Below are 22,006 nucleotides of genomic sequence, written 5' to 3'. Positions count from 1 at the left end.
ACAAACGACATTAAAGAAAATATATACTGTGAGGGCAATGTCAAAATTCCCAGACTATTCAATAGGGGTCGACAAGAGGTTTTCGAACTTACACCACATATAGCTCGAACAGCCCGTTTTTGAGCCAAAAATACCCTTTTTGAATCCGAAGAATTACCCCAAAAAATAATACCATACGACATAAGCGTATGAAAATATGCGAAGTAGACTACTTTTCGTGTTGAAGTGTCACTTATTTCAGATACTGTTCTAATGGTAAATAAAGCAGCATTTAGTTTCTGAACAAGTTCCTGGACATGGGCTTTCCACAACAGCTTACTATCTATCCGAACGCCTAGGAACTTGAACTGTTCCGTCTCGCTTATAATACGCCAATTCTGTCCGATCAAAATATCGGTTCTTGTTGAATTGTGAGTTAGAAACTGTAAAAACTGAGTCCTACTGTGATTTAGCATCAAATTATTTTCCACAAGCCACGAACTTATTTCATGAACTACATTATTTGATACTGTTTCAATATTACACACAAGATCCTTCACTACCAAACTGGTGTCATCAGCAAACAGAAATATTTTTGAATCACCTGTAATACTAGAAAGCATATCATTTATATAAATAAGAAACAGCAGTGGCCCCAGCACCGACCCTTGGGGAACGCCCCACTTAACAGTGCCCCATTGGGACTGAACATCACTACCACTCTCAATATTGCGGAGAATTACCTTCTGCTTTCTGTTCTTAAAGTAAGAGGCGAACCAATTGTAAGCTACTCCCCTTACTCCACAATGGTCCAACTTCTGCAGTAATATTTTGTGGTCAACACAGTCAAAAGCCTTCGTTAAATCAAAGAAAACACCTAACGTTCGCAATCTTTTATTTAATCCGTCCAAAACCTCACAGAGAAAAGAGAATATAGCATTTTCAATTATTAAACCATTTCGAAAACCAAACTGATCATTTGGCAGCAAATTATATGAATTTAAGTGCTCCAGTAACCTTGTATATACAACCTTCTCGATAACTGTTGCAAACACCGATGGAATAGAAATAGGTCTATATTGTCAATATTATCCCTGTCTCCCTTTTTATAATGTGGCTTCACTACCGAGTACTTTAATCGGTCAGGAAACCGACCACTCCTAAAGGAAAAGTTACAGATATGGCTAACATACATAGAACAATACTTCAGTATTCTGCTAGGTACTCCGTCATATCCATGAGAATTCTTGGTCTTTAGTGATTTAATTATTAACTCAATCTCCCTCTTGTCAGTATCATGGAGTAGCATTTCAGGTAACACTCCCGGAACACTTTTTTCTAAGAGCGCTATATGATTCCCTGTTGGGACTAGCTTTCCATTTAGTTCACCTGCTATATTAAGAAAGTGATTATTAAATACTGTACATATATGCGACTTATCAGTAACACTGACATTCCCACTACGCACTGATTCCATGTCCTCGACCTGTCTCTGCAGACCAGCCACTTCCTTTACGACTGACCATCTGGTTTTAATTTTATCCTGAGACTTAGCTATTCTATCTGCATACCACATACTTTTTGCCTTCCTAATACCAGTTTCAAGCACCTTACAATACTGTTTGTAATGGGCTGCTAGATTTAGATTCTGACTATTTCTAACGTCTTGATATAATTGCCACTTTGTTCTACAAGATATTCTTATCCGTCTAGTCAGCCACCCAGGCTGCCTGTTTGTGCTAGTACCCTGTTTTGAACGTTCTAACGGAAAGCAACGTTCAAAGAGTACGAGAAAAGTCTTGAGAAAAGCATTATACACTCCTGGAAATTGAAATAAGAACACCGTGAATTCATTGTCCCAGGAAGGGGAAACTTTATTGACACATTCCTGGAGTTAGATACATCACATGATCACACTGACAGTACCACAGGCACATAGACACAGGCAACAGAGCATGCACAATGTCGGCACTAGTACAGTGTATATCCACCTTTCGCAGCAATGCAGCCTGCTATTCTCCCATGGAGACGATCGTAGAGAGGTTGGATGTAGTCCTGTGGAACGGCTTGCCATGCCATTTCCACCTGGCGCCTCAGTTGGACCAGCGTTCGTGCTGGACGTGCAGACCGCGTGAGACGACGCTTCATCCAGTCCCAAACATGCTCAATGGGGGACAGATCCGGAGATCTTGCTGGCCAGGGTAGTTGACTTACACCTTCTAGAGCACGTTGGGTGGCACGGGATACATGCGGACGTGCATTATCCTGTTGGAACAGCAAGTTCCTTTGCCGGTCTAGGAATGGTAGAACGATGGGTTCGATTACGGTTTGGATGTACCGTGCACTATTCAGTGTCCCCTCGACGATCACCAGAGGTGTGCGGCCAGTGAAGGAGATCGCTCCCCACACCATGATGCCGGGTGTTGGCCCTGTGTGCCTCGGTCGTATGCAGTCCTGATTGTGGCCCTCACCTGCACGGCGCCAAACACGCATACGACCATTATTGGCACCACGGCAGAAGCGACTCTCATCGCTGAAGACGACACGTCTCCATTCCTCCCTCCATTCACGCCTGTTGCGACACCACTGGAGGCGGGCTGCACGATGTTGGGGCGTGAGCGGAAGACGGCCTAACGGTGTGTGGGACCGTAGCCCAGCTTCATGGAGAGGGTTGCGAATGGTCCTCGCCGATACCCCAGGAGCAACAGTGTCCCTAATTTGCTGGGAAGTTGTGGTGCGGTCCCCTATGGCACTGCATAGGATCCTACGGTCTTGGCGTGCATCCGTGCGTCGCTCCGGTCCGGTCCCAGGTCGACGGGCACGTGCACCTTCCGCCGACCACTGGCGACAACATTGATGTACTGTAGAGACCTCACGCCCCACGTGTTGAGCAATTCGGCGGTACGTCCACCCGGCCTCCCGCATGCCCACTATACGCCCTCGCTCAAAGTCCGTCAACTGCACATACGGTTCACGTCCACGCTGTCGCGGCATGCTACCAGTGTTAAAGACTGCGATGGAGCTCCGTATGCCACGGCAAACTGGCTGACACTGACGGCGGCGGTGCACAAATGCTGCGCAGCTAGCGCCATTCGACGGCCAACACCGCGGTTTCTGGTGTGTCCGCTGTGCCCTGCGTGTGATCATTGCTTGTACAGCCCTCTCGCAGTGTCCGGAGGAAGTATGGTGAGTCTGACACACCGGTGTCAATGTGTTCTTTTTTCCATTTCCAGGAGTGTATTTATCGTCTACTGTATCAGCGCTATAAACGTCTTGCCACTCTTATTCCTTGATAAGGTTTACAAAGGTCTCTACAGCAACTGGATCAGCTTTCCTAAACAGCTGATGACTATATTTAACACGTGTTGCTGCACAAAAATCTTTTAGAGTTAAAATTTGTGCCTCATGACCTTTTTGCTAACAGAATGCCCTTCTAGTAATGAGGAATGAACAAAAATGTTGTCTATGGTTGTTCTACTGTTCCCTTACACTCCCGTTGGAAAGAATACGGTTTGCATTAAATTATATGAATTAAGGAGGTCTACCAGCATCCTCTTCCTTGCACAATCACTTACACAATTAATATTGAAGTCACCACATATAACTAACTTTTTGTATTTCCTATAAAGTGGACCAAGAACCTCCTCTAGCTTTAGCAAAAATGTTGTGAAATCGGAGTCTGGGGATCTGTAAATAACAACAGTTAGCAGTTTAGCTCCATTTAATTTAACCACACCTGCACAACATTCAAACACCTTTTCAGTGCAGTACTTTTTTAACATCAATTGACTCAAATGGGATGCCGTTTTTCACATACATGGCTACTCCCCCACACCGCAAAGAGCTCCTAGAAAAGCTGCCAGCCAACCTGTATCCTGGTGAAGGAAGCCTCTGAATTATCTCCTTATTTAAGAAGTGTTCAGATATACCAATAATTTCAGAGTCAACATCTATAAGCAATTCACTAACTTTATCTCTAATACCTTGTATATTTTGATGAAATATACTAATTCCCTCATTACTCGGATACCTAAGCTTTGTTAAAAGTGGTTCCTTTGTTAGAGAGACTTCCCTTTAGCAGGAATACCTATCAGCTGACTTCAATCTAAAAAAGGTGCAGCTCTAACTCCCACTACTGCAGAAATTTTGCCATGAGTGATCCCACCACCCCCACCTATGCTGTCACCTATAAGCTTTGCTAACCTCCCCTTCCCATACCTGTTGAGGTGCAGGCCATGTCTAGTGAAACCCGTCCTGCTGATAGACTCCACCGACACCACTGAAATGTGACTCATGCTTTCTGTCATCAGCGCACCCCCAAGTCTCATGTTATTACGCCTGACGGCTGTATGAAGATGAGGCCGATCGTGACGCTGAAACAGTTCCACTAAATGCACATTCGTGTTGCCAGTCTGAGTGGCTATCTTTTCCAGGTCACCATCTATGTCATACTCCCCATCCCTATCAATACTATTACCAGCCCCACCCACTATCACTACCTGATCCTCTTTAGTAAAATCCCTACATAGCCCCCCATATGTTAAGTCACCGCCGGCCGCGGTGGTCTCGCGATTCTAGGCGCGCAGTCCGGAACCGCGCGACCGCTACGGTCGCAGGTTCGAATCCTGCCTCGGGCATGGATGTGTGTGATGTCCTTAGGTTAGTTAGGTTTAAGTAGTTCTAAGTTCTAGGGGACTGATGACAACAGCTGTTATGTCCCATAGTGCTCAGAGCCATTTGTACCATTTTGTTAAGTCACCTGAGCCAATCCTGCATTAGGCTTTACAATGCTGGTGACCTGGTACTCACTCCCCAGCACTTCCTGCAACTGCTGGCCTACACCTCTGCCATGAGAACCACCTAACAGCAGAACCTTCTTCTTCCTCTTCGACTTTGCAACTGTTCTAGCCACCGTAACTACTGAGGTCTGCTGCATACTTCCTACATCTACAGCTACTAGAGATTCCTCTCCACTAGACTCTGACAGTTGGTCATATCTATTGTAAACATCAATAGTAAAACTATCTGAAAATCTTCTTCTCCTAGCAGATCTCTTGCCAACAGCCAGCTCCCATTCCCCAACCCTCTTCTCCCTCCTCATCCTATTTAGCATCTCCTGTGCGTTTTTCAACTGCACCTGAAGGGCACAGATCTTACGCTCCTGCTCCTCTATTAACTTACTCTTGCTACATAACCTGCAGTTCCAGGAGAGGATCTCACCAGAATGCCCACTGGCTTCCCCACTGCATTCCCCCCAGTGAAAATACTTCGAACAAGTCTCACACCGCAATCCACTACTCATGAACCTACGGCAAAGCCCACACCTCTCACTCATGGTAAAATTTTACTTTTTCTAAGTTCCGCTACTACAATAAGATGATGTTAAAAAACTGACTCTACAAGGGAAGTAACTACTATTATTAACAGTATTAATAAACAACAAATGTGAATATAACAAAAGACTAATACAGAAAGAGAATCAAACGTCTAATTACACAGTAAGGAAGCTGAAAACAGTTCCCAAAAGGTTCTTCTGAAATTATTTCACCAGAAAACACACAAAACACCTGTTGAAGACTACTAAAGTTCCTAAATAAACCACTATACACAAACAAGTAATTAGTACTTAGCTTTCGATGCGCCGCTACAGCTGCAACTGGTCAGCGCGGAATGTAAACACAGGTAAGAGGTTACGTTGCTCGATACGACACACTCACAAATATCAGGTCACAACACAAGAAAGGCAGAGGTGAATGAAGAAACCACTAATAAATCACTTATATAGTAAATATTATCACAAAAACCGTTAAAATATGTATCTGAAACCTAAAAATATATAAACTTAGAGAGCGATCTCACACGCAGCCACTCGCTTATGACCTTGAAGACTGTCCATAAGTTGACCACTTTTTCTTAGTCTCTTACGATGTCGTAGTCGAATAATCCATAAGCTTAAGCAGAATCGTCTCACTATTGGTAAATTTTAATGGGCTGACTCTATCTACAGAGTATAATCGGCTAGCAAATAAAGCCATTAAAACTATTGGCTCTTGAAGGAAACTGAGATACTACAATATTAGGAGTCTCGCTGTTGAACACCGGTAGTATAACAAATACTGCAGTTTGCTTTGCTCCTCTCATTATGAATATGAAAGGTCCGTGTGTCTCTGTTGCTAGCGCGCAAATAAAGTTTCCAAATGTGCCTGCATCTCCGTTTGTCTGCCATTCCTTCATCGCGCACCAAACGACCTTCTTCCTTGAAGACTGTCCATAACTTGACCACTTTTTCCTAGACTCTTGTTCGTAACCATGCAAGCCCTTCTTCATTGCCAACTTTAAGGGCCCTATTCCTAAGATTTCGAAAAGATCTTCCACAGAATTGGGCCTGAACGGAACAGCATATCTCCCCAGCATGGGCATCTGGCTCTGCATAGAGCTGCAGGATAATCTACTATGAGCGCAGGTATCATCAGCTTCAAAAACAATTTCAGAAAAGTTGGAGATTCACCGGAGACGGTGATATACAGCGAATCACACCCTCACCCCTTCTGGCAAAACTGCAGTTATAAAAGAGCTGTTAGTTATCCGTATGCGCTATAACTGTTGATTTCACATTTTTGACATGGTTTTACATTTTTGACATGGTTTCACATCTTCGGGAGTACCATTTTTGACCACGCCTCGGCCTGAAATTAGTCATCGAGTGAGTAAAATTTGCAACTTTGGACTGGTTTTTCGTTGTACTAAAAAACTGCGGACCGCCTATTTCAGAATGAGCTGCTACGACAATTACGCGCTTCAGATCACGAGAAGCTAAATGCAAACTATTTATTGTATGACAAGTCTCACTGTGCTACTACTTTAAGATGTTTTGCATATTGCAACAATTGAAACTGTCGAATGCTTCATAGCTGTAGTGGCCTGCGCGCCAGTATAGTGTTAATTTGTTCAAACATCTCATTGTAGCCGCACGGGGCCAATGAATCTCGTACCAAAATTTTGTACTTTAGAATCTAGCAACGCACTAATATGCTGATTATTGTTATATGGTCTTTTGAAAACTAAAATTATACTACAGCATGGTAGTGGCTCATCTTCTCAGAATGTAGCTCAATTATCGGTGTTTGTAACTCCGTGGACCTGATGACTGTAATGATAGTGCTTGAAATATAGTGCCAATGAACATCTACTTATGCGATGAATACTGGATACTACGTTGCGTCTTAAATTAACCACGAAATTTCAGACTGTATCGAATTCAAACAAACACCACAACCCAACTATATTGTCGACATACCAGTATGTCGATACGATGACTTTTAATGTCAGACGAATTTCGGATACGTGCAGTTTAGTTTGATAAGCCACTTCGTATGGATCCGACAAGCACGTATCCTGAAGGTTTCTGTACGAACTGGTGGTCATCATCGTGGACAAGGAGTGGAAAATAAACTAAAAGGATACTGCGAAGAAATGGCTGAGGCACAACCTAGGGCAACATCCTTTCTTCCTAGAGTGCTAGCTCAGCAAGGTAGGCGGAACATGTGTGTGAAGTTTGCAAGGAAGAGAGAACTACTGGCGGAAGTAAAATTAGAACGGTGGATCATGAGTCGGCGTCTATAGCGCAGTTGGTAAAGCATTTTCTCTCGAAAGGCAAAGGTCCTAGGTTCGAGCCCGGCCCTTCAACCAATTTTATTTTGCCGCTAAATTTCAGATCAATTCACGCTACGTTCAGAGTCAAAATTCTGGAGACATAAGCTATTCTTACGGTGGAAGTTGATTTCAACACTATAGCAGTATGCTATGCAGCGGCGTCCGTGCCTCCTTGCCACCTATGGGCCAGCCAGTTGCAGGCCAAACAAGACTTCGAACTCTGGAAAGATTGCCATTTATTAGGCGTTCAAATGTAAAGCAGTCACTGGGTGAAGTCGGAAGTGCAAAGAGGCTATTTGCGGACGATGCTATTGTACACAGACAAGTTTCAACATTAGAAAATTCCATCGCAATGCAGGAGAAATGCAGAGGGTGCAGGAACTTGCAGCTAACCCCCAACCCAATCAAATTTAACGCATTGTCTGAGTAAATATTGTAGTGAGTTAATTCATCTAGCGTTAATATTTCGCCATGGGTAACACTTTAAAATTTTTTCGTTGACCTTATACACTGAGTTGACAAGTCACGGGATAGCGATATGCACACACACACATGGCTGTATTACCGCGTACACAAGGTATGTATTGGCGAAGCTGTCGTTTGTACTCAGCTGAGGTTTCCGAAGTGTTTATGGCCGCACGACGGGTATTACAGGCTCTGAACGCGGAATGGTAGTTGGAGCTGGACGCATGGGACATTTCACTTCGGAAATCGTTAGGGAATTCAATATTCCAAGATCCACAGTGTCAAGAGTGTGTCGAGAATACCAAATTTCGGGCATTACCTCTCACCATGGCCAGCGCAGAGGCCGACGGTCTGCACTTAAGGACCGAGTTGTCAGTGCTAACAGACAAGCAACACTGCCTGAAATACACTACTGGCCATTAAAATTGTTACACCAAGAAGAAATGCAGATGATAAACGGGTATTCATTGGACAAATATATTATACTAGAACTGACATGTGATTACATTTTCACGCAATTTGGGTGCATAGATCCTGAGAAATCAGTACACAGAGCAATCACCTTGATAGTGTGGGCATTGAGTCAGAGCTTGGATGGCGTGTACAGGTACAGCTGCCCATGCAGATTCAACACGATACCATAGTTCATCAAGAGTAGTGACTGGCGTATTGTGACGAGCCAGTTGCTCGGCCCCATTGACCAGACGTTTTCAATTGGTGAGAGATCTGGAGAATGTGCTGGCCAGGGCAGCAGTCGAACATTTTCTGTATCCAGGAAGGCCCGTACAGGACCTGCAACATGCGGTCGTGCATTTTCCTTATGAAATGCAGGGTTTCGCAGGGATCGAATGAAGGGTAGAGCCACGTCTCATAACAAACTGAAATGTAACGTCCACTGTTCAAAGTGCCGTCAATGCGAACAACACGCGACCTAAACGTGTAACCAGTGGCACCCCACACCATCGCCAGTATGGCGATGACGAATACATTCTTCCAATGTGCGTTCACTGAGATGTCGCCAAACATGGATGCGGCCATTAAGATGCTGTCAAAAGAAGCTGGATTCATCCGAAAAAATGACGTTTTGCCATTCGTGCAACCAGGTTCGTCGTTGAGTATACCATCGCAGGCGCTCCATGTCTGTGCTGCAGCGTCAAGGGTAACCGCAGCCATGGTCTCAGAGCTGACAGTCCATGCTTCTGCAAACGTCGTCGAACTGTTCGTGCAGATGGTTGTTGTCTTGCAAACCTCCCCATCTGTTGACTCAGGTCGAGACGTGGCTGCACGATCCGTTACAACCATGCGGATAAGATGCCTGTCATCTCGACTGCCAGTGATACGAGGCCGTTGGGATCCAGCACGGCGTTCCGTATTACGCTCCTGAACCCACCGATCCCATATCCTGCTAAGAGTCATTGGATATCGACCAACGCGAGCAGCAATGTCGCGATACGATAAACCGCAATGGCGATAGGGTACAATCCGACCCTTATCAAAGTCGCTAACGTGATGGTACTCATTTCTCCTCCGGAAATTAATGTGGGACGTACGAGTAACGTACCCGTTAGGACAGTGCGGCAAAATTTGACTGTGGCGGCAGATGACCAATCAAGTGCCTTTGCTAATAGCACGACAGTGCCTCCAGCGCTTCTCCTGGGCTCCTGACCATAGTCGGTTAGACTCTAGACGGCAGGAAAACCGTGGCTTCGTCAGATGATTTCCGATTTCAGTTGGTAGGAGCTGATGACATGGTTCAAGTTGGCGCAAACCACACGAAGCCACGGTCCCAAGTTGTCAACAAGGCACTGTGGAAGTTGGTGGTGGCTGTGGTGTCACCGCCAGACACCACACTTGCTACGTGGTAGCCTTTAAATCGGCCGCGGTCCGGTAGTATACGTCGGACCCGCGTGTCGCCACTATCAGTGATTGCAGACCGAGCGCCGCCACACGGCAGGTCTAGAGACACTTCCTAGCACTCGCCCAGTTGTACAGCCGACTTTGCTAGCGATGGTTCACTGCCTTCTACGCTCTCATTTGCCGAGACGATAATTAGCATAGCCTTCAGCTGCGTTATTTGCTACGACCTACAAGGCGCCATTATCAGTTACTATTGATACTGTGAATCATGTAATGTCAAGAGCGACGTTCGTCATTAATGGATTAAAGTTAAGTATTCCACCAGCTACGTCCGTTGTTTCTAAATTCTAATTTCCTTGCCCTGTTCCAGACCTCACGCCAGCCTGCGTGAGCTAAATCGCGTGCGTTTCGGCGTCCTCCAGTAACACGGTGTTGGCTCTCCTGCCAACCACAACATTGGCTCCATAATGGTATGGTCTGTGCTTACATGGAATGGAACCGATCATTGAATGGATGTTCGGCTACTTGGGCATCATTTGCAGTGATTCATCCGCGTCATGCTCCAAAATAACTATGGAAATTTTATGGATAACAATGCTGTGTCTCGCCGTGCCATAATTGTTCGCCATTTCTTCGAAGAACGTGCTGGACAGTTCGAACGAATGACGTGGTCTCACAAATAGGGGGACATTAATGCTGTCGAACATTTATGTACCCGAGAGGTCAGTTCGTGCACGTAACCGTGCGCTAGTAACACTTCCGCAGTTAGAGACGGTTATAAAGACAGCACGGTTCAGTATTTTTTCGGGGGACTACCAAAGACTTGAGTCCATGCCACGTCCACTTGCTGCACTATTCCGGGCAAAAGGCGGTCTGACACGATGTCAGTACGTGTCCCATGGTTTCTGTCACCACTATTTTGCAGGTTTGTCGTATTCAGATTAAACAGGGGCGAGAAGATACAACATAAAATTTTGTATGAAGCTCGTTGTCGTATACTTTTTGATTGCATACACAACCTACGATTACGTTTACTAGAGCGCTCACTTGGAGGTATCATAAGGGCAGTTGCCGTGATGACATAAACTTGAAGCCGACGTTCATCATGTTATTTACCCCAAAAATTAGCTCCCGATGGAAGTGTTTTGATAAAAAGTACCAACGTAAAGGGCAGTTGCCGTGATGACATAAACTTGAAGCCGACGTTCATCATGTTATTTACCCCAAAAATTAGCTTCCGATGGAAGTGTTTTGATAAAAAGTACCAACGTGTGTCATTTATGAGTGTAATTATTCTGATTATATCTCAAGTTTAAAGAAATCACATTTAATCACTGAACATCAGTTTAGTCAGTCTGTATTAAGACAAATGTTGGATGACAAGGAGCCTTTTCAACTTAACATGCGTTCTTTTATTGGGTATTCGAACTGTGTGACAAAAAGAAAGTTACATTAATGAGGCGAAATCTATTGTATTACTGGATTAAATATGCATTTAAGACCAGAAAAATTCTGGAAATGCCACTGTATTACAAAAGCTCTGTAACATTTTCTATATGAAACAACTGCTGCAGGAATATGGTAGTAATTATGATCAGGCAGCCATATACGTTTGTTTGCCAATGTTTTGGAGCTACATACAGCATAAGTACTTAGTGCCATCTCCCCTTAGTATGCGCGCCATCTGCTCCCAAACACCTGCATTAGTCTCAAACAAATTTGGCACAGAAAGAGTAGACCTCACTGTTGGGTTTATACTCTCCTAGTTCCAATAGGAGAGGAGATACTTTTTTTTCATTCCGTGGCATTTAGGCTGCCCTGCACGAAAGACATGTTGTGTGGGAACAGTATCGGCTCGCCAAATCTACATCTACATCATACTTCGCAAGCCACCTAATGGTGTGTGGCGGAGGGTACTTTCGGTATGACTATCTGATCCCTCTAACCCTGTTCCACTACTGAAAAGTGTGTTGGAACAATGATTGTCGGTAAGCCTCTGTACTGGCTCTAATTTCTCGAATTTTCTCCTCGTGGGCATTACGCGAGATGAATATGGGGGAAAGTAATATGTTGTTAGACTCCTCCTGAAAAGTGCTGTTCCGAAATATCAACAGTAAATATCTCAGTGATGCACAACGCCTTTCTTATAACGTCTACCAGTGGAGTTTGTTTAGCATCTCCGTAACGCTCTCTCGCCAGTTAAACGATCCCGTGACGAAACTTGCCGCTCTTCGTTGGATCTATCAGTCCCGCCTGATACGGATCCCAGATAGATGAACAGCACTTAAGAACCGGGCGAACAAGCCTTTATAAGCCACTTCTTTCTAGGATGAGTTACATTTCCTTAAGATTCTTCCTACGAATCTAAGTCTTGTCTGCTTTTCCCACTGTTTTATATGGGCATTCCACTTAATGTCGCTCTGTATAGTTACACCTAGATATTTTACGGCAGACGCTGTCTCCAGCTGTTTGTCATCAATAGTGTAGCTGTACAGTAGTGGATTTCATTTTCTATGTCTCTTTTATTTATATTCAAGGTCAACTGCCAGTCTGCACCATTCGTCAATTCTCTGCAGGTCGTTCTGCAAATTCTTACTATCTTCTGGCGTTGCTTCTTTGGTATAGACAACCGCATCATCTTCGAATAGCCTTAAAGGGCCTCCGACGCTTTCTACTTGATCATTTATCTACATTGTGAACAGCAACGGTCCTATCACACTTCCCTGTGGTACTCGGGATATTACTTTTACATTTGTAGATTCCGTTCCGTTAGAGCCACATGTTGAGTTCTATCTGCAAGAAAGTCTTGACTCCAGTCCCAGGTCTGCTCTGATACTCCGTAAGCTAGTATTTTTTTCATTAAACGGCGTTGCGGGACGATGTCAAATGCCTTACTGAAATCAAGGAACACGGCATCAACCTGAGTGCCGTTGTCCACTGCGCTGTGCATCTCATGGAGGAAAAGAATGAGTTCAGTTTCGCAGGATCTCTGTCTGTGGAATCGATGTAGATTTCTACAGAGCAGATGTTAATTTTCCAAAAACGTCATAATTCTACAACAGATTGACGTCAACGGTATAAGTCTATAATTATGTGGAACTGTCTTTCGGCTTTCTTAAAAACGGGACTGACCTGCGCTTTTTTCTAGTCGTTAGAAACCTTTATTCGCTCAAGCGATCTACGATAAATTACTGCTAGGAGGGGAGCAAGTTCTTTCGCATAATCTTCATAGAATCTTAGAAGTAACTCACCTGGTCTTGAAGCCTTTCCACTACTAAGCGATTCTAGCTGCTTTTCAGTTCCGCGATCGGTTATCTCAATATCTGCCATCTTCTGCAGTGAAACAACTGCAGAAGACCGAATTCAGTATTTCGACCTACTCTCTTTTATCTTCCGTTTAGGTGCTGGTGTGGTCGCTGAGAGAATGAGTAGATGAATTTGACCCACTTACCGATTTTACATACGACCAAAATCTCTTAGGGTTCTTACTCAGGTCGGTTGACAACGTCTTACTTTCAAAATCATTGAATGCTTTCTCATTGCTCTCCTTACGCTCATTTTCGCTTCGTTCAGCTTTTATTTGTCAGCCAGGTTTTTACTTCTCTTGAATCTGAGATTAAGTACTCTTTGTTTACGTAGCGCTTTTCTAACATGGCTATTAAACCTGCTTTGTAGGGTGCTCTGCATGTCAGGGGCAAGTCATGGTTTTCTGGACCCGACAAGTAGGCTGCACTGCATTACAAGCACGTTGTGTTGTAATATTGGCCTGCCTTATCGACCGGCTTTGCATGGCAGCCTATACATCAGGTGCAAATAAATGACTTTCAAGCCACTGATGGGTAGCCTGTCCTGTATGACAGGCATGTTGATGGAGTAGTATCGTTCTGTTTTATTGAACTGCATAGCAGGGACTACACATGCTGATGGACAGAGCTGAGGCAGGTTGAGATGGATAGCCGAAAGAATTTATAGTGTGAGGGAGAAGAGGAAATGGAGTGTGGAGGAAGGCAAGTGCGTGAGGCAGGTGAAAAGTGAAGGTGTTAAAGGAAGAGGAGAGGCTGAGATGGAAAGAGAGGGGGCAGCAAGGTATGGCCAGGAGGAGGCGGCGGAAGATACGGACAAAGAGGGGGGCAGGAGGTAATGAACACACACACACACACACACACACACACACACACACACACACACACACACACACACACACACACTCACACAGGTTTTCCTTTATATTTTCGTTTTTGGATTTAAATTGATATTGGGTGGGAATATAATACATGAGAGAGAGAGAGAGAGAGAGAGAGAGAGAGCTGGATGACGACAGATAGTGGAAGAAAGGAATGAGGAGGAGGTGCGTTCAGTGTGTGTGTGTGTGTGTGTGTGTGTGTGTGTGTGTGTGTGTGTGTGTGTGTGTGTGTGTCTGTCGAACACACACGTGGGAAAAAGGCTAGTATTAAATATTAAATGGTAAAAATCACTAACGTTAATTTATAACTTACTATATACACTCCTGGAAATGGAAAAAAGAACACATTGACACCGGTATGTCAGACCCACCATACTTGCTCCGGACACTGCGAGAGGGCTGTACAAGCAATGATCACACGCAGGGCACAGCGGACACACCAGGAACCGCGGTGTTGGCCGTCGAATGGCGCTAGCTGCGCAGCATTTGTGCACCGCCGCCGTCAGTGTCAGCCAGTTTGCCGTGGCATACGGAGCTCCATCGCAGTCTTTAACACTGGTAGCATACCGCGACAGCGTGGACGTGAACCGTATGTGCAGTTGACGGACTTTGAGCGACGGCGTATAGTGGGCATGCGGGAGGCCGGGTGGACGTACCGCCGAATTGCTCAACACGTGGGGCGTGAGGTCTCCACAGTACATCGATGTTGTCGCCAGTGGTCGGCGGAAGGTGCACGTGCCCGTCGACCTGGGACCGGACCGCAGCGACGCACGGATGCACGCCAAGACGTAGGATCCTACGCAGTGCCGTAGGGGACCGCACCGCCACTTCCCAGCAAATTAGGGACACTGTTGCTCCTGGGGTATCGGCGAGGACCATTCGCAACCGTCTCCATGAAGCTGGGCTACGGTCCCGCACACCGTTAGGCCGTCTTCCGCTCACGCCCCAACATCGTGCAGCCCGCCTCCAGTGGTGTCGCGACAGGCGTGAATGGAGGGACGAATGGAGACGTGTCGTCTTCAGCGATGAGAGTCACTTCTGCCTTGGTGCCAATGATGGTCGTATGCGTGTTTGTCGCCGTGCAGGTGAGCGCCACAATCAGGACTGCATACGACCGAGGCACACAGGGCCAACACCCAGCATCATGGTGTGGGGAGCGATCTCCTACACTGGCCGTACACCTCTGGTGATCGTCGAGGGGACACTGAATAGTGCACGGTACATCCAAACCGTCATCGAACCCATCGTTCTACCATTCCTAGACCGGCAAGGGAACTTGCTGTTCCTACAGGACAATGCACGTCCGCATGTATCCCGTGCCACCCAACGTGCTCTAGAAGGTGTAAGTCAACTACCCTGGCCAGCAAGATCTCCGGATCTGTCCCCCATTGAGCATGTTTGGGACTGGATGAAGCGTCGTCGCACGCGGTCTGCACGTCCAGCACGAACGCTGGTCCAACTGAGGCGCCAGGTGGAAATGGCATGGCAAGCCGTTCCACAGGACTACATCCAGCATCTCTACGATCGTCTCCATGGGAGAATAGCAGCCAGCATTGCTGCGAAAGGTGGATATACACTGTACTAGTGCCGACATTGTGCATGCTCTGTTGCCTGTGTCTATGTGCCTGTGGTTCTGTCAGTGTGATCATGTGATGTATCTGACCCCAGGAATGTGTCAGTAAAGTTTCCCCTTCCTGGGACAATGAATTCACGGTGTTCTTATTTCAATTTCCAGGAGTGTAAAATATCTGACCCAAATCGTGTATAATTACAATAGGCAGAAAAGACCAATTATTATATGGCTACGAGACAGAGGACAAATTACTTAAAACGAGGTGTAGGGCATAATGGAGTGTCTTCAGGTTAAAATTAGACAGCGTATGTTCCTAGAATAGTCAACTAATCTGTTACATCCTGCTCCTTATATCTCGAGAAACGACCATTAACATAAGATCACAGTTATTCGAACTTTGACGGAGGCTTACCAATGGTCTTTGTGCGAACCATTCACGGCTGGAAAAGGACGGAAGTGGCATTGGAAGGTGACTTTCTTAGTATAGCCGTAGTAGTAGAAAATCCGTTCCATGCATTGAGTGCAACTTGTTAAGTGTTGGCAATAGGAGTCACTGGCAGATGTGAAGTCATTGGTAAACATTTTCAGTTCCTCGGAGACGAACACTAAGCGCAATACAGCTCGGCCGCAGTTGACTTTGCTGTTGCCTGTAGCGACCTGCCGAGAGAGGAGTGAACAGGTAAAGTACCTGAGGCGGGGAGTGCGGCGGCTAACGGGGTGGATGGGCAGAGCACGACTGCCGGCGTGATCTCCTGCGGCTGCCTTGTTTTGCAGCAGCCGGCCGGAGCAGTTTTTTAATGCGGACAGGCAGCGGCGGCGGCGGGCAAAAAGCAAAACCGTGGCTGGAATGCGCTGTTTACGGCCCGCGCCGGTGGTCCTGCCCGCGGCGCCGCTGCTGCCATCTAACGGGACCCGCCGGGACCGCGCCGCACGGCAGCGCGCTCGCCAGCCTGACGTCACTCGCCGCAATGAATGAGTTGTGTGAACATGACCTTACGCGCACGCCGCCTAGACATAACTGTAACGAGATATGCTCGCTTACAACCGCCTGCAAATACCGGACGCGTTTCCGTACGACCTTCACATCCGTTCGGGACATACGTGAAATTACGAGGTTCTGACACTTTGCCGTCCGCACGTCTTGTACAAATGTATTCGCTTGGCGCCGGCAGCGCTAATTCGGATTACTTGGCTTGTCGCCGGCCGCTTGTCACCTTTCCGTTGATGACAAGCTTCAAACACATTGACTTTTGCACGCTTTAATTTTTCTGGAAATCCTCTATTTTGCCGTTGTTGTTGTGGTCTTCAGTCCTGAGACTGGTTTGATGCAGCTCTCCATGCTACTCTGTACTGTGCAAGCTTCATTTCCCAGTACCTACAGCAACCTACATCCTTCTGAATCTGCTTAGTGTATTCATCTCTTGGTCTCCTTCTACGATTTTTACCCTCCATGCTGCCCTCCAATATTAAATTGGTGATCCCTTGATGCCTCAGAACATGTCCTACCCACCGATCCCTCCTTCTGGTCAAGTTGTGCCACAAACTTCTCTTCTCTTCAATCCTATTCAATACTTCCTCATTAGTTATGTGATCTCCCATCTAATATTCAGCATTCTTCTGTAGCACCACATTTCGAAAGCATCTATTCTCTTCTTGTCCAAACTATTTATCGTCCATGTTTTACTTCCATACATGGCTACACTCCATACAAATACTTTCAGAAACGCTTTCCTTGCCATTGCCAGTCTGCATTTGATATCCTCTCTACTTCGACATTAGTTATTTTGCTCCCCAAATAGCAAAACTGCTTTTCTACTTTAAGCGTCTCATTTCCTAATCTAATTACCGCAGCATCACCCAATTTAATTTGACTACATTCCATTATCCTCGTTTTGCTTTTGTCGATGTTCATCTTATGTCCTCCTTTCAAGACACTGTCCACTCCGTTCAACTGCTCTTCCAAGTCCTTTGCTGTCTCTGACAGAATTACAATGTCATTCGTGAACCTTAAAATTTTTATTTGTTCTCCATGAATTTTAATATCTAATCCGAATTTTTCTTGTGTTTCCTTTACTGCTTGCTCAATATACAGATTGAATAACATCGGGGATAGGCTACAACCCTGTCTTACTCCCTTCCCAATCGCTGCTTCCCTTTCATGTCCCTAGACTCTTATAACTGCCATCTGGTTTCGGTACAAATTGTAAATAGCCTTTCGCTCCCTGTAGAAGGTGTCAATAGTTCCATCACTGTTTTTACTAAACCGGAATATATCTTGAATGAGGAAATCTATTCCGTATTCGAAACACACAGCATCCTAACGAGTATGCCATATTTAGTAATTTTCGAGGGATTGTAAACTTTAAAGGTTAACTGTTCACCTTCATCAACTGAGATGTTTCGACTTACATCAAACGTTTCTTCAAACTTTCTGGAAAAATAATCAGTTACGAAATGCACGTTGAAAAGCCGGTCGGCCTTATCCGGTTTATTGTTGTCGGAAAAATGTAAAAATGATAGTATTTGCCTGCATAGATTGTGGGATATCGTTTTGCGGAAGTATTGGTGTGTATTTTAACGTATTCGTTGACCAGTAATCATCGATCCTTGCTTTTTTTACAGTTCCCATAAGGATAGCAAGCCCAAACCATTTTCTAAGTTCAGGATGCGTAACGTCGACAAATTTGGCATTTTTTTTATCCAGTTTCCTTCTATTGCACGTTTTGACTCTAATACTTGTTGGTTTCGTTGCTAATATAATCAAATAGATGGTTCCCAGTATATAATTCTACGATATCCACGACGCTCTGTGTATCTTTCGGAAATCTGTGTGAATCTGGACATCCTTCAAATTTATTATTGGTCCTCAGTAAGTCATAGTCTGTCTTCTACGTCCGATTCATCCGAATCGGTTGGCAACCGTTGCCTTCGCCGAATTCTTCTTGGGCGTATTCACTATCTTCCGACGATTCTGCTTCACTTTCATCTTTTTGAGATCCAATGTCTTGTTTCCCATCAGCCAAGTCGTCCGGAACGTCAGACAAGACGTCCGCGCATTCATCGTAAATAATCGCATCGTCTCATTCCTCTGCCATGATGAGAGTACACAAGTACTTATGAAAACAAAAAACTTCTTGACTTGTGTAACTTATTGTTACCTGAACAAATCACCAACAGAATGAAAAAGATATTAAAGTGTAGTCACCGGCCACTGTGCGACACTATGAACCGCTGTGGTGTCGCCGGCCACTAAGCGATTCTATGCTCACGACACCACTGTGATGTCACCGGCCGTTGACCGCTATTTCGCGCACGACACCACTGTGGTGTCGACGGACGGCAAAGTGTTAATATAGCATGGTTGAAATTGCTACGTGACCCCAGTCCTAGTTGACATCTCAATGGTTCAAATGGCTCTGAGCACTATGGGACTTAACTTCCGAGGTCATCAGTCCACTAGAACTCACAACTACTTAAACCTAACTAGCCTAAGAACATCACACACATCCATGCCCGAGACAGGATTCGAACCTGCGACCGTAGCGGTCGCGCGGTTCCAGACTGTAGCGCCTAGAACCTCTCGGCGACTTCGGTCGGCTTGACATCTCATGTGGAAGGCTTTATGCTGGGAGCATTTGGTACTTCGATTGGTGCATAAGTTCGTTGAGTTTTTGCAGAAGTTTGTTATAAACACAACAGATACATATAATGGAGACCTCAGTCACCAATAATATATTCTCCTTCTTATTTATAACAGTCTGCCAACGCTGGGGTAACTTTTCGTTTCGCGACTGTAGAAATGATGTGATTTTAAGGCGAAGAACTCGAGCCATGATCGGAGCGCATTTTCATCCGAAAAGGAACTTCCTTGAAGCCGGCCGGGGTGGCATGGCGGTTCTAGGCGCTACAGTCTGGAAACGCGCGACTGCTACGGTCGCAGGTTCGAATCCTGCCTCGGGCATGGATGTGTGTGACGTCCTTAGGTTAGTTAGGTTTAAGTAGTTCTAAGTTCTAGGGGACTGATGACCTTCGCTGTTAAGTCCCATAGTGCTCAGATCCATTTGAACCATTTGAACTTCCTTAAAGGTTGTTCGATAGAGAGCGAAGAAGCTGAAAATCCGGGAGCGCAAAATCAGATGAATAAGGTGAGCGCGAAATGACTTCCCAATTTCTGTGTAGTGTTTTTTGACAGTGTAGCAGAATGCGGGTGAGAGTTCCCGTGGGTAGCATCACTTCACTCAGACTTCCTGGTTGCTGCTCTTGGACTGCTTCTGCAAGACGTGTCAGTTTCTGACAATAAATGTCAGCAGTGATTGCTACACCCCGAGGAAGCGATCCGAAATACACTAGACTGTCGCTGTTCCACCAGATACACAACGTTATCTTTTGTGGATGCGCGTAGTTATTTGTTGGAGAACACTAGTTTATTTGCACTCAACCTTTCCTTTCTTCGCCTTAGCGTACACACTCCACTTCTCGTCGCCAGCAACGATACAGAATAAAAATGGTCGGTGTTGTTCGCGAGCCAATTGACGGCGACCAATCAGAGATACACATTTAGCCATCAGCTGATTTTTGTGATTTTGACTTAAGGCATGTGGTACCCATGCACGCGATTGTTGAACCTTTACCACTGCTTGAAATGTCCAAAGATGTTGGAATGTCACAGTTCATCACATTCGCCAGTTCTCAAGTACACTGACATGGATAATTGGGGAGTAATGTATTTCAACGATCATCAAAACCCGATGGTCTTCCTGAGCGTGGAGAGTCACTTATGCCAAAGCAATTCTCTTTAAAACGAGAAAATCATTTAATTACTGTGCTCTGTCCAGCGGCATTATCCCCAAACACGGCTCTTCTCCGCTTGGCACTCTGTTTTTTTAGTGTCCACAGCTCCACTGACTATCTCCAAATGAAATATGTAAACTCGAGTTGCATCAGTCAGTTACAAATAAAACATGACAGTCGCCAGTTAACCTCATAGCAACCGGACTACCAACATGCAAAATAAAAACGCTAATTATTTACGCACCAAAATAATACAGTGTGAATCGTTTATGATAAGATTTGTACTGCTGTGACAATCATTGGGGATTCACCTTGAGTGTTTTACGCATCTAATTTGTACCGAAATACCTCCTGATCACAAGGCAATAACGCACCGTTAGTTTGTTTGCAAGTAATGCACGATGCGAGTATCTATATCGTTGCTTGTTTTCTCTCGCTGCTGCCTGTCTTTGCCACTTTATCAACAGGAAGTACAAAATGTAGAAATGGATGCAATGTTTACAAAGATGCCGTATACAACAGACCAGTCTCCATATTAACGGTTTTAACGTGACTATGGTTTACGTATTGAAAAACTACTGCAGCTGAATTTATAAACTTTTATTGTTATGCTTGTAAATACAGACTTTCCTTCGGATTCGGTCTTTTTGAGTTTCAACTCCATTGTTGTGATGCTTAATGTATTTTCGTTACCAGCACATCGATTCTATTCTAAATAATGAGCTGGTTATGGTGTCGGAGATAGTAGTAGAGAAGTAAGTAGAGGGCTGTGAAGACCATCTTCGGTTTACCTATGTCAGTCTAAAGTGATCGAGGCTCTCTCTCCATCCTTCATACTTTTACTCAGTTTTTCTCTCGATGTGGCAGGTCAGATTGTGGCAACTAATTTATGCGGACGCCCTTCCTATCGGTCCAATTGTCGTTTAACACAAGGAATGAATATGGTGTGTTTAATGTCTGTCTGAATCGCGTGAACTTGACCTTTTTGCGTATTTGATGCATATTTTTTTGATTGAGTCGAATATGAGGATCCAACTAAAGTTTTACCCTGGACGAGTTGGGAAGATCACTTAAAAGCCATGGTAGCGTTGCCCAGTGTAAGAGTCCCAAAGTTTTTGCAGCGTATATTTTCGATTCCAGATCCAGAAGGATGTAGGTTGCAGTAAGTACTGGGAGATGGAGAAGCTTGCACAGGATAGAGTAGCATGGAGAGCTTCATCAAACCAGTCTCAGGACTGAAGACCACAACAACAACATCATTTTCGATTCAGTCTGCCCTCGTGTTAAGTCTTAGGAGCAGGCAGCTAGAATGTGATGTTTACTCTGCAAGATAACTAATGGATTCTCGATAAATATAATACCTATCGAAGAATGTTAATAATTTATTCACAGTTGTACTGTATTTCAGTGATATTTTCTTAAAACTTTGATAACTGCTAGCCATTGATTTTTCACTTTTCGCAGTCATATGGTAATGTGTACACGCCAAATGTCCACAAGAGGAC

At 45.0% G+C, this 22,006-nt stretch overlaps 1 protein-coding gene across 7 annotated transcripts in view; it reads left to right on the top strand.

The window, feature by feature from the left end:
- LOC126342775 (leucine zipper putative tumor suppressor 2-like) overlaps positions 1–22,006 on the top strand; it is a 1,028,822-nt gene that overhangs the window by 874,698 nt on the left and 132,118 nt on the right. The gene's annotated exons all lie outside the window — the stretch shown is intronic.

The sequence above is a fragment of the Schistocerca gregaria genome, chromosome 1 (assembly GCF_023897955.1).
Source record: "Schistocerca gregaria isolate iqSchGreg1 chromosome 1, iqSchGreg1.2, whole genome shotgun sequence".
Classification (NCBI taxonomy): domain Eukaryota; kingdom Metazoa; phylum Arthropoda; class Insecta; order Orthoptera; family Acrididae; genus Schistocerca; species Schistocerca gregaria.
This window is presented reverse-complemented; position numbering and strand designations above follow the sequence as displayed.